This window comes from Lycorma delicatula, chromosome 5 (genome assembly GCF_047948215.1).
Source record: "Lycorma delicatula isolate Av1 chromosome 5, ASM4794821v1, whole genome shotgun sequence".
Classification (NCBI taxonomy): Eukaryota; Metazoa; Arthropoda; class Insecta; order Hemiptera; family Fulgoridae; genus Lycorma; species Lycorma delicatula.
Genome location: NC_134459.1, coordinates 75,931,454 through 75,944,762, shown reverse-complemented (window position 1 = coordinate 75,944,762; position 13,309 = coordinate 75,931,454). Strand labels below are relative to the sequence as shown.

The 13,309-nt window shown below is 30.2% G+C and overlaps 1 protein-coding gene across 1 annotated transcript in view; it reads right to left on the bottom strand.

The window, feature by feature from the left end:
• Positions 1 to 5,372, bottom strand: part of LOC142325091 (uncharacterized) — a 34,564-nt gene extending 29,192 nt beyond the window's left edge. Inside the window, exon 1 of the mRNA XM_075366428.1 lies at positions 5,238 to 5,372. The gene's annotated coding sequence lies outside the window, so the exon portion shown is untranslated. The remainder of the gene's footprint in view (positions 1 to 5,237) is intronic.
• Positions 5,373 to 13,309: the final 7,937 nt, after the last annotated feature.

Genomic DNA, 13,309 nt, shown 5'->3' with positions numbered 1-13,309 from the left:
TTTTTTTTTAAGCAAAATAATTACTAAATTGAAATGTTTTGCTAGATATTGAACTTTTTATCTATTTTCTATCAATTTCTCAATACATTAATAAAAAAAATTTGCACATTCGCTGGAACTTCATGGATTGTATCTAAACAATTTATATAATAAAATGTAAATTTTAAATATAACAATCACTAATGTATAGAATCAGTTTAAAATGACAACTTAACAATCTTGAGGTTTACAAAAATCTTAAAAATACAGAATATCCATAACCTTATTTTTATAAGACTTGCCAGAACCACAATGCTGAAACATGGTTTTATATGCTTCCATTGATATTTTTAATAAATTGTCAACCTACTTAAAAAGTATTCTTGTACTAATATTAAATTAGTTTATTTTCTCTTCAAAACCCAAAATGATTTTTTAAATGACAATATTAAAAAAATACTGGTAAAAATTTCTGGTAACTTTGTTTTTGTGTAATAATGTATATTGAAAGAATGTTGACATCCTCCAAATTTAATTTTATACAGATTATATCTCTTATTAATAATCTCGTGCATTTGCATTTTTTTTTCATATATTTACCTTTTTTTTAAGTATTAATATGAACTTGAGACATCTCTTTTTTATTACTATTTACCTAATATTTGCAATTCATTTGATCAATGTTTTCCCCTAACTATCATTGATTCTTCCAGGCAAATATTGTGTTACTTTCTTATCAGCTGAATAACAAACCTATCCAATCCTAATGTCAGTTACATAATTTAGAATTATGCACCGATCTGAATAAAATATTATTTACTTATACGATTGATTATTTTTATTAATCTTTTTTTATCTAAGATCAATTAGATAACCCCTTAAAAATACCAGCTATATAATTAGCTTCTTATCAAAACTAAAGAAATTAAAAGTATTCAGGTGTTGGCCACAACCTTTATTCCTTATTTTTTTTTTTTTTTTTGGCTATAATTATTGAGGTAAAATTCATTACAAGTACTACCAAAAACTATGACTGACAAGGTTTAACATATTATGATTCTGAATCCTCAGCTTAAGATGTCTGTTTCTACTATAACCTACTCCATATGAATAATTAATGTGAGCCTTTAGTTAGAGCAATTTGTTAGCAACAATCTAAAACAATAACGTTATAAAGAATGACAGCTGGATTTTATAGTGTCTTATGGGTTGTGCAATAAATTTTTATATAATCTGTTTCATGCTGTATTATTTCTAGTTTTTTTAAAATATTTCTTATTCCAATTAAAAATATGGAATGGAGATTTAAAGTGTGCAATAACTTCTTTGTATAAACAGGAAGTACTGCATATATCACTGAACTGTGAAGAAATAATTGGTGAGGTAGGACTGACCAATAAAAGTGAATATAACCTTTAAGGAGTTAAGTACCACTGGCTGCAAATTTAGGTGGCTTAACAGCCGCAACCATATACTCCTTTCAAAGAGCAAAGGCTTTGGCGCTAGTGATAACTTTTAAATTTTCCATATCTTATAGCAATATCATTTGTTTTAAGCAACTTAAATAAAGTCATGTCACTAATGCTAATATTATGCATTTGTAAATAATTAACAGTCGAGAAAAAATAAATATTCAAAGAGTAATAAATCTAGAACCCAGGTACACATTTTTACAAAGTTATTTCAGGCATTTCCAGAAAAACTTCTTTATCTTCTTTTATTTTTAACCATAGTAAAATATAAACAATGCTCTTACTTTCAATAGGTACCAATCATAATTAATATAAAAATCTATACAATTTTGAAAATTGCTTCTTCTCCCTTTTATTTTGTAAACATAAAACAAAATAATAATTTGTTCAACTATAATTTTTAATGTTAAAAATTGAACTAATTTTTACACTCATACATTTAAAAAAAAAACTAATACAGCAATTCATAACTATTTTTATTCTAGGAAATCACAACTTTACTACAAAAAAATTCTTTGTGTAATAAAAAAAAAACAGTATGATGTTGACACTTCCAACTGTTAAAATCATGAGTAAATAAAAATCAAACATTGAGGAAGGTGAAATGGTAATTCTGACTTGAATTTGTAAAGCTAAATAACACTAATTAACATAATTTTTGTTCCCTAACATGCGATACATGATTTTAATCTGTTTCTTTTTTTTTATGCTGAAAACAAATATGCATATGCAACCTTGGAATTTACTTCAAAAAAATACAAAAATTTCAGGCTTTCGAAGCCGACAAAAAGAACTTTCTCAGTACTTTATTGATGAAAATAATTTCGTTTATTGAACAAATATTGATGAGTTTACATTGCACTTAGGACAAGTTCATAAACCTGAGGATCGGCGCCTTTTCATAGATTCATCTAAGTATAGTGAGTGTAAAATTGGTTCTACTACACAGCAGTAACAAATATCCTTCGATACCAATCACTTATGATATTAATTTGAAAGAGACATGATATGATGAAAGATGTTCTTGAAAAAATAAATTATAAAAAACATAGCTGGAACATATGTGGTGATTTGAAAGTTATAGCTATTTTGTTAGGCATGCAGTTAGGCTACACTAATACATGTATTTTCTGTGCGAGTGGGACAGCCGAATTAGGGATAAACATTATGTTACCAAAGAGTGGAAGAAATGAAACAACTTGACTCCAAATGGGAAAAATATTATTCGTGAGCCCTTAGTTGAACCTAAAAAAAATATTTTTACCCCCTCTCCATATCAAGCTAGGGCTAACGAAAAATTTTGTAAAAGCAATGACGAAGGTTAGTGCTGGAGTTTTGTACATCAGGCAGAAATTTCCGAATGTATGAATAAAAAAATGAAGGAATATTTATTAGTCCTCAAATTAGAGAGTTGGTCAAATATGATGTATTTAACTCAATGTTAAATAATGTAGAAAGTGCAGCTTGGGCTTCATTTAAAGACATTTGCACAAATTTGATTGGCAAACAAAAATCCAACAATAACAAATATATTGCTAATAAACTTCTTACTTCATACAGAGCTATGGAATATAATATATATGTCTTTGAAAATACATTTCCTCCACTCACATCTGGATTTTTTCCTGGACAACCACAGAGACATAAATGATGAACACGGTAAACATTTCCATCAAGACATTTCAGCGATGGAAAGCCTCTATAAAGGGAAATGGAATACTAACATGCTAGCCGATTACTGTAGGACATTAATTCGGGGTGTGCCTGAAGTTATTTATAAAAGAAAAGCATCAGAGAAATCATTCTAACACAGGTATGACTATGCAGAATTATAAATTTTACAGATTGTAATTATATTTTCCTTTTATTGTTTTTGAAGCGAAATTTATTTAAAACTAAGGGTGATCGAAAAATTGTATCTACAGATCTGTAATGTATGCAAGCACATTAAAAAATTTATTTTGTCTATCAGAGTAATTTTAGGTAGATATCCTAAAAATGTATGAATTATTGATGCAACAATAATTTATTTTACTCCAATCATGATTACTATCTGTATTGGACATCTCTGAAGAAAAAAATTGGCCACATTTAGCCTAATTCTTGGCCCAGTCAAGTAATCCAATAATGATGTAATATAAAGATAAAGCATCTTTAAATATAAATGATTAGCTTTACTGGTGCCAGGGTAAACCAGCCCTTAAACTGATAAATACAATAGATTTAAAATTAATATCTTAACCATTTTATAACTTAACCAATAAGACAGTGTGAGTGAGAATTTCCAAGGCTAGTTAACCTTCAGTTAACTGCATAATAGTTAATTGTACAATGTAGTATACTGCTACTCTAATTTTTATAAATCACATTTAAAAATCACAGGTAATTTTTTTTCAATTTACTACCACTGATCTGCAATCAATTAAATAAAAATTTACTCTACCTTATTGTCAAGAATTGAAAATGAATAAATTTGATATGACTGGCGGCAATTAATTTGAAATTATTAATTATAATAAATTTTATCTTCGTTTCTATTAAACACATGATTTTTTAGAATATAAATATAATTTTATATTTTTTCTATCGTTTCATTGCTATTACACAAAATTTATTTTTTCAAATAAAATCTACCCCTCCGGATGGACTGGTTTAGTGGTTACTCATAACAGCAAAGTTTAACAGCTTATTTCAAAGTGAAAGGTTCTGAGGTTCAAATCATAATACGGTTTAGTTGGTTTTAAATACAAGACAGTGGATATTGATGGTTGAGGTACAATTAACCAGACATCTCAGATATGGTTGGACTAAGTTTGTACAAGACTACATCTCATTTACATGTTATACATATCATCCTCATTTCATTGGGTTGTGGGGGTTGCTTATTGTTCACTAGTTGAACAGATTGCAATGTACATATTAAGTAAATAAAAATAAATAAATAAAATTCATACCCGTGTAGACTGATGAACATATAAGAAAAAATGTAATAGGAAAAGCAATACTAAATAATGTACTTAATGTAATAATGTATCTTCAATAAATTTAAAATAAAATATAAATGTTTTGATTGTGGTTTTATGGAACTGTAAACATTTTAACACATTTTTGACTACTATGAACTTCTTAAAATAAATAAATCCATAATAATTTAATTTTTTAATCACATAATTTTTGTCACATTTAAGGTTAATTAATTTTACTAATTTTTTTGTCACATAGAAGGTTTTGTTCATATCCTGAATGGCATGTAGGAGATATTACTACTTATTTATGAACATACTATATGATGATATCTGAATACAAATAACTGTTTTATTAAATCTATCACAAACATTAATAAACTTTTTTTTTCAATTTTAAATAAGAAAAAAAATTATTTAAAAAAATTATTTGAAATAAGAAAATTGGTATTCTGTCTTGATACTGATACAATTTTACATTAATAAACACTACTCAAATTTTCTTATTCCGTACAACTTTTCTTCTTCTTACCTTTTTCAGTAGACTCCAACTAAGACTGTTGCAAAATGAATGACAATCTTTTTCTTATTTGGTGGAGTCCTTGCACTTAAATTCACTGATAGCTGATGGACTGAAGTATAACCTTTTATAACCTCTTATTTTATGAGTAAGGTTAGGCCTTTTTTGTGGAAGAATATGCCACTCATCTTTTTATATAAATATTATATATAAGTTTTTCAATGATATCGAGAATAACACTGCTACTAATAATTAAAATAAATACCTTTTAGTAAAAAAAAATCTTAAACAGTAAATAAATACCTTAAGTACTTTAATGTAAGGCACCGTAACGAATCTCTTTTTCAAACTGTTCAGCATTTAGGGTGCCATCAATAGCTTCACAATTAGGATTAAAAACAGAATAAGCACTAACTTCACCCGTCCTTTTAGGTCCAGTACGAGTATTCCTCCAAATAAGATATAATACTGATATCACAAAGTATACAGCACCAAATTCAACATGAATTGCTAAAATGTAAAGAAAAATCCACAATGATCCATATAATGTGAACTTGGCCCATGTGTTTGAATCACATAATTCCTTATCATCGATTGATGACGTTTCACTTAAAATCTCACAAGCTACATCATCCTGAAAAAAAAGAAAATAACACAAATTAAATAAATGTTACCAAAAAGATTGTAGGTTTTTTCTGATACAGTTAACAAACATATAGTATATTAAAACATTGATGTCAGATGAAAACAATGTCAAAATTACAGAATTTTTCAGCTGACACATTTCTCAACATTAATAATCTATTCATTAATCATTTATATTTAGAATTAATAATTTTTATAATAATAAAATAAAGCTATTTTACAATATTTCACTTTATTAAATAAATACTGTATAACTTATTTTAAAAATGGTTTAAACTACAAAACAGCTGATTAAGTTCAATTATTTATTAAATGAATTTGTTGTTACAGGATACGTCAAATCAGAAAAACCCACCAATAAAAAAATTAAACAGCAAAGTCAATCTTTACAAAATATTTAAAACGCTAATAAAGGGAGTCAATTAAATATTTATTATGAAAGAGAAGGAAAAAACAATCTAATATCTGATTGTACAATTTTCTAAACCAGCACTGGTGAAAGGGATTAAACTTAATTAAGTAATATAATATTAATGCCAACTAAAATTAGTTGGTATAAATATAGTATATATTTTTAATACACATTAAAAATTGTTAATATTTTTTAATCTCTTTATCAATATGATGAAATAAGTTTTACATTTTTATAAAATAACAGCTACGTTATTAATCACTTCTGAATAAGTTGAAATAGATGAAATATAGTTTCAGAATTAAAATTTAGCTCCTTTCTCGGCTAATTTTCAAGTTAAAACTCTTTGCAAATTATATATGTAAACATGGAGTAAATAAACACGAAATATTTGCGTACTAAATATACAAAAGCTTTATGATTTTATAAAAATATTTAGTTACAAATTTTAATAGAAAACTACTTATACAAATATTTATTTTTTTATCATTTAAAAAAAATGAATACATAATCACCAGCTGTCCTAGTACTTATTAATTGTGTAAACTAACTCTTCTTTGATACTTGAGCCAAAAAGTTTATCGCTTTGATCATATCATGAACTCTCTCTTGCCTAATCATTGTTGTCAAACTTTTTCTGAAGAAATGTTTCCTTAGGTGAAGAAACAAGTAAAACTCAGAAGACGCACGATTCAGGTTATATAGTACATGATACAAAACATCCCACTTCTAATTTTGAGCAGCACAGAGGTGATGCACGAGTATGAGGCGAGTGTTGTCCTGCTGGAGGCTGAATTCCTTCAGTCAGCATTCATCTCCTTTCATTTTGAATGCCTCATAAAAGACATCTCAATGTCTAACAAAATGTGTCAGAAGTAACTATTTAACCATTTTTTGCAACAATTTAGGAATATACTGATAAATTTAGTATACAAGATAAATTTGTATACTGATAAATTTACTGATTCATCTCTAGTTGCAATGGGGTACAGGAACTTATCTCCTTTCTATGCAAAACATATGAGAAACTTGACAGAACCCATCCATTTTTTTTTAGTTTTCATCAGTTAAGAACTTAACCTCCCTCTATGAATCATGAAACCTGGCTGACATGAGGGGGCTTGAGTGCTCAGAGATACAGAGTATCTGGACCAAAGGTGCAACCATATCGGAGAGGTATCTGTTGGAGAGCCAGACTAAGGAATGATTCCTGAAAGAGGCTCCACAGTCTGACTCATAGAATGTTAGAAGTCTAAAAAAGGTTGGAAGGTTAGAAAATTTAAAGAGGGAAATGGATAGGTTAAATGTAGATAGAGTAGGAATTAGCGAGGTTCGGTGGGAAGAGGAAAATGACTTTTGATCAGGTGATTTTAGAATAATTAACTCAACGTTAAATAAAAGAGTATATAGGAGTAGGTTTTTCATAATGAACAAGAAGATACGGAAGGGAGCGGAGTACTTCAAAAAGCTCAGCAAAAGAATCATTTAATAAGGATAAAATCAAAACCTAAGTCAACAATGATTGTTAACGTCTATATGCCTACAAGTGCCCATGATGACGATGAGGTAGAGTATATAAATGAAGAAATTGATGAAGCAGTTAAACACATAAAAGGGGATGAAAATTTAATAATAGTTGGAGATTGAAACGCAAGCACTGGAAAAGACAAGAAAGGAAATACTCTGGGGGAATACGGGCTGGGGACCGTATTCCATGATTATATCATGGTTTTTAAACCATGATATAATCTATCTATAACAGATAGATTATATCATGTTAAACAAAGATTTAGAAATGAACTCATAGATTGCAAAGCATATCCTGGAGCAGACATTGATAGCGATCATAATTTAGTGATAATGAAATGTAGATTGGTGTTTAAAAACCCGAAGAAAAGGTGTCAGATGATTCGGTGGAATTTAGAGAAGCTTGAGGAAGAGGAGGTAAAGAAGATTTTTGACGAGGACATCGCAAGAGGTCTGAATAGAAACAATAAGGTAGAAAATATAGATGAAGAATGAGAGAATGTTAAAAAGGAAATTCTTAAATCAGTAGAAGCAAACTTAGGCGGCACAAAGAGGACTGATAGAAAACCTTGAATATCAAAGGATATATTGCAGCTGATGGATGAATGTAGAAAGTATAAGAAACCTAGTGATGAAGAAGGTAAAAGGATCTATCGACAGTTAAGAAATACTATAGACAGGAAGTGCAAATTACCAAAAGAAGAGTGAATTAAAGAAAAGTGTTCAGAAGTGGAAAGAGAAATGATCATTGGTAAACTAGATGGAGCATACAGGAAAATTAAGGAAAGTTTTGTGGTACATAAATTATAATCTAATAATGTGTTTTAAAAGTCGATTGGTGGGTGGAATATACTGAAGTTATATGGAGGGAATGAATTAGAAACTGGTGTTGTAGAGGAAGTCGAAGGGGGTGAAAAGGGAAATACAATACTGAGATCTGAATTTAATACAGCATTAAAAGACTTCAATGGTAGACAGGCTCCTGGGATAGTCGGGATACCTGCAGAATTACTGCACAGTGTAGGTGTGGAAGCGATATATTATAAAAAGTGGTGTGTAATATTTAAGTAAAGGGGGAAGTTCCATCAGACTTTAAAAAGAATGTTATCATGATCCGAAAGAAACCAGGAGCAGATACATGTGAAGAATATAGAACAATTAGCTTAACTACTCGGGCATCAAAAATCTTAACTAGAATTCTGTACAGAAGAATTGAGGAGGAGAGTGGAAGAAGTGTTAGGAAAAACCAATTTTGGTTTGAAGAAATATATAGGAAAGGGGGAAGCAATTCTAGCACTCAGATTAATAGTAGAAGGAAGAAAAACATACTTGGCGTTTATAAAGCTAGAAAAAGCATTCGATAACGTAGACCGAATAAAATGTTCAGAATTTTAAAAAAATTTAGGGTTCAAATATAGCGATAGAAGATCAATTGCTAACATTTACTAGAACCAACTGCAACAGTAATAACTGAAGAACATAAGAAAGAAGCAATAATAAAAAAAGGAGTCCGACAAGGATGTTCCCTACCCCCATTACTTTTTAATCTTTACATAGATCTAGCAGTTAATGATGTTATAGAACAATTTAGATCTGGAGTAACAGTGCAAGGTGAAATAATGAAGATGCTACAATTTGCTGATAGTAAAAAAAGATTAGAAGAAACAATGAATGGCATGGATGATTTTCAAACAGTAGTTCTCGAAAGAACTACCGCATGAAAATAAACAAGAACAAAATGAAAGTAATGAAATGTCGTAGAAATAATGTAGATGGACTACTGAATATAAAAGTAGAAAGAGAGAAGATTATGGAGGTAGAAGAATTTTGTTAATTGGGAAATAGAATTTTTAAAGATGGACGAAGGAGGAGCAATATAAAATGCCAAATAGCACAGGCGAAACGAGCTTTCAATCAGAAATACAATTTGCTTACATCAAAAATTAATTTAAATGTCAAGAAAACATTTTTGAAAGTATATGTTTGGAGTGGAGTATATGAGAAGAAAATATTAGAAGCTTTTGAAATGTGGTGCTGCAGGAGAATGTTAAAAATCCACCAGGTATTCCATCAGGTATTCGCCTTGTTAATTTAGAAAACATATTGCAGAATGAACATCATATGGATGGGATTTTGGACCAAGCTGAAATTTTAAAAATACCTCATACAAGAACTACTTGAGGAAAACTTAACTCTTACTGAATAAAGCACTGACATCTGCAAACAATAATAACAGTGTTCCCAATACTTCCTTTTTCCTGTTTAGCCTCAAGGAATTACAGTCAGGTATTACTTCAGAGGATAAATGAGGATTACATGCGAGTGTATAACATTTTTGAAAGTATATGTTTGGAGCGGAGTACATGAGAAGAAAATATTAGAAGGTTTTGAAATGTGGTGCTATAGGAAAATGTTAAAAATCAGATGGGTGGATAAAGTGACAAATGAAGTGTAGTCTTGTATAGTCTCAGGTTGACCATTTTTTAGCTGTAAGATTAATTGAAACCCAACCACCAAAGAATACACCGGTATCCACGATCTAGTATTCATATCTGTACAAAAGTAACTGTCTTTATTACGACTTGCTGGAACTCTCAACTTCCAAATCAGCTGATTTGCAAAGATGTGTTCCCTATTAGACCAACCTGATAGGTCAGTGTTCCCAATACATCCAATAAATAATTCCCTTATGGCCTCGATGCAATGTATCTTTACTATCCACATACCTTGCGCACATGAAGAATATATATGCAATTTAGCCAGTTACAGTAGCAACATTATCAAGATGCAGGAATAACTTTGTTATTCTGCCTTAATCCCTTATGTACACAATGTTAGTGATGCCATGGTAAATGCTGCCATTTACCCCTCTCACCACTGTTAGAGAGGGGCCTGTCTTGATAAGTTTCAGCATAAAAAAAAAGACTAATTTTCATTAAGAAAATGGTACTACAGGTTTCAGTGTTAAATATTGTGTTGACATAATTTTAGTAAAATAATCCATAAGTTGAATAGTCCCTTAGTTGGATTTCTGGTTAGGAACCACTCAAAGAACGTTATCAAAAGGTGCAAGAACCATGGTATTCTTTAACTAAGAGCTTTTTTGTGAGAATTTGGAAGAGTATTAGTTAAGAAAACTGAATTCTTATGGGCGAATCCATTCTTCAAACAAACTTTTCCCACTACTTTTACTTATAGTGCATTCTAAACAAAACTTTTAGTAGAAAAATAAATTTAATCACCTGCAATTTGTAAAAAAAAAAAAATTAAATTATTTTTTTAACAGTTTTTAAAATACCAGCTAACAAAATTCATCCTGTTCTTAACTGATAAATGACATTTCATCAGTTTTTTGAACATATTTTTAAATCTACTTTAGAGCCGCTAGTAATCTTATGTTTGACTTTCATCATTTTGTCACCCCTTCTAAAAACTGGCAGTTCATTCATTGAACTGTAAATTCAAACAGTCATACAACAATAAAAAATACAATTATTCATTGAGAGATTATATTTTGTGCGCTGCAATAAATGTTTTTTGCAAAGCTTGATGATACTGAAAGCAGTTTGCTTCCACGAGCCAGTAAGTCTGGTGAACTTGGGGTGAGAATGTTCTCTTATTGTTATTGTTGGCTGGTTCTTATTGTCATATCAACAAATCTACGCAAAAGTTAGCCTAGTAAAACATCTGTGTTGCAACTGCACACAAGGCAGTTTATAAGAAGCTCAGTATCATCCCATATAAGGTAAAAGCAGTACAGAAGTTATTGATTACAGACTGTGTTAAGTGAATTCAATAATGTGAATAATATCAATAGTTTCTAGCAGACAATTCTGATAATATTTTGAATTTTCTTCAGCGATGAGACATGGTTCCATTTATCGAAGTTCATGCACACACAGAACTTACGTTAACAGTCTTTCTTTCTTTTTCCTGTTTAGCCTCCGGTAACTACCGTTTAGATAATTCTTCAGAGGATGAATGAGGATGATATGTATCAGTGTAAATGAAGTGTAGTCTTGTATATTCTCAGTTCAACCATTCCTGAGATGTGTGGTTAATTGAAACCCAACCACCAAAGAACACCGGTATCCACGATCTAGTATTCAAATCGGTGTAAAAATAACTGGCTTTACTAGGACTTGAACGCTGTAACTCTCGACTTCCAAATCAGCTGATTTGGGAAGACGCGTTAACCACTAGACCAACCCGGTGGGTGCGTTAACAGTCTGGTAACAACCCACAACACTGTACATGAAATTTCTCTACATGACTAGAAGATTGGAGTGTAGATTGCAATATCCAGAAAAAGAATAGTCAGCCCAATATTCCTCACAGAAACAATAAATTCGGCTATATTATGAAATCATTCACAAGTTCATTGGAAAGCTAACAGAGGATGAAATTAATAATGCTTGGCTTCAATGTAATGGTGTGATCACACTTACAACCCCAGGCAGTTAATGAAGTTACTGCTATAGGTTTTCAGAGATCGCATCATTTTAAAATATGGCCAGCTTGTTCTCCAGACTTAGGCCAATAAGATTTTTACTTATGGAGTTATGCAGAAAGTAATGTTTATTGAGGAAACCTCCCATAGCATTCAGGAACTTCAAACTGCTATTTATGAATATCACCAAGAACATTCCACATTAACAACTTATAAGTCTTTGAGAATAGGAAGAAATGTATGCCGACATGTTTAAATGTTCATCGGGTCCATCTTCAAAAACTACTGTAAGGTAAGTTGATGTTATTTATTGTTGTACTATAGCATAATAGGTACCCACAGGGTTGGTCTAGTGCTGAACTCATCGCAAATCAGTTGATTTCGAAGTTGAGAGTTTTAAGGTTCAAATCCTAGTAAAGGCAGTTACTTTTATACAGATTTGAATACTAGATTGTGGATATTGATGTTCTTTGGTAATTGGGTTTCAATTAACCAGAGCTCAGAAATGGTTGACCTGAGACTGTACAAGACTACACTTCATTTACACGCATACATATCATCTTCATTCATCCACAGAAAAAGGAAGGTCATAAAAGGTGTACTATTACTTTTCAAACATTCTGTACAATGAAATACACATGTATAAGCAGTGTGCACATATAAAAGTCTTCTCCAAGGAACATTGTAGATTATCAGTGTATTTTTTTCACTTTTGAGAATTTTTCTTTAAGTACAAAAAAGAAAGAACTCCAGCTTTCTATTTAGGGTATTTTAAGAAGTATTGGCCAAACTTTTAAGGGTTGATTCAAGTCATCAAAGTAAATAAAAAAGTTCTTGTGGACCAATGATAATTTATCTTGCTCTATTTTCTTTTTGGAAAATTTTTTCAATAGAGATTTATATCTTGAGAACAGTGATATGTTTTGATTAAATTTGGTGTAAATAAGCACATTTTAACCATTTCAGCTTTTATCAACAGATCTAAAAACAAATGAGGTTATTTTGTTCATAATAAAAAGGCTTAAAATTTTATTTAATAAAACGTAATTCAATAAAATTACCTTGATGGAGCTATTAATGCCAAAAAAAGGTAATCGTCACCATTTTGGAATTTTAAAATTTAGATATTGGGTACATGTACAGCAAATTTCACAAAAATATCTTAATCCATTCTTAAGATATAAAATTTTTATTGAAAAACCTCAAAATGGCAAGTAAGGAAAATAAAGTCAAATTGTCCACTTGGGTTTTTTTGATAATTTTGATTTTTGAGTCAGTCCCTTAAGTTTGGCCAACACCTTCAGGGACATTCTCTATATATCTGGCTATCCCTGAGTTTTA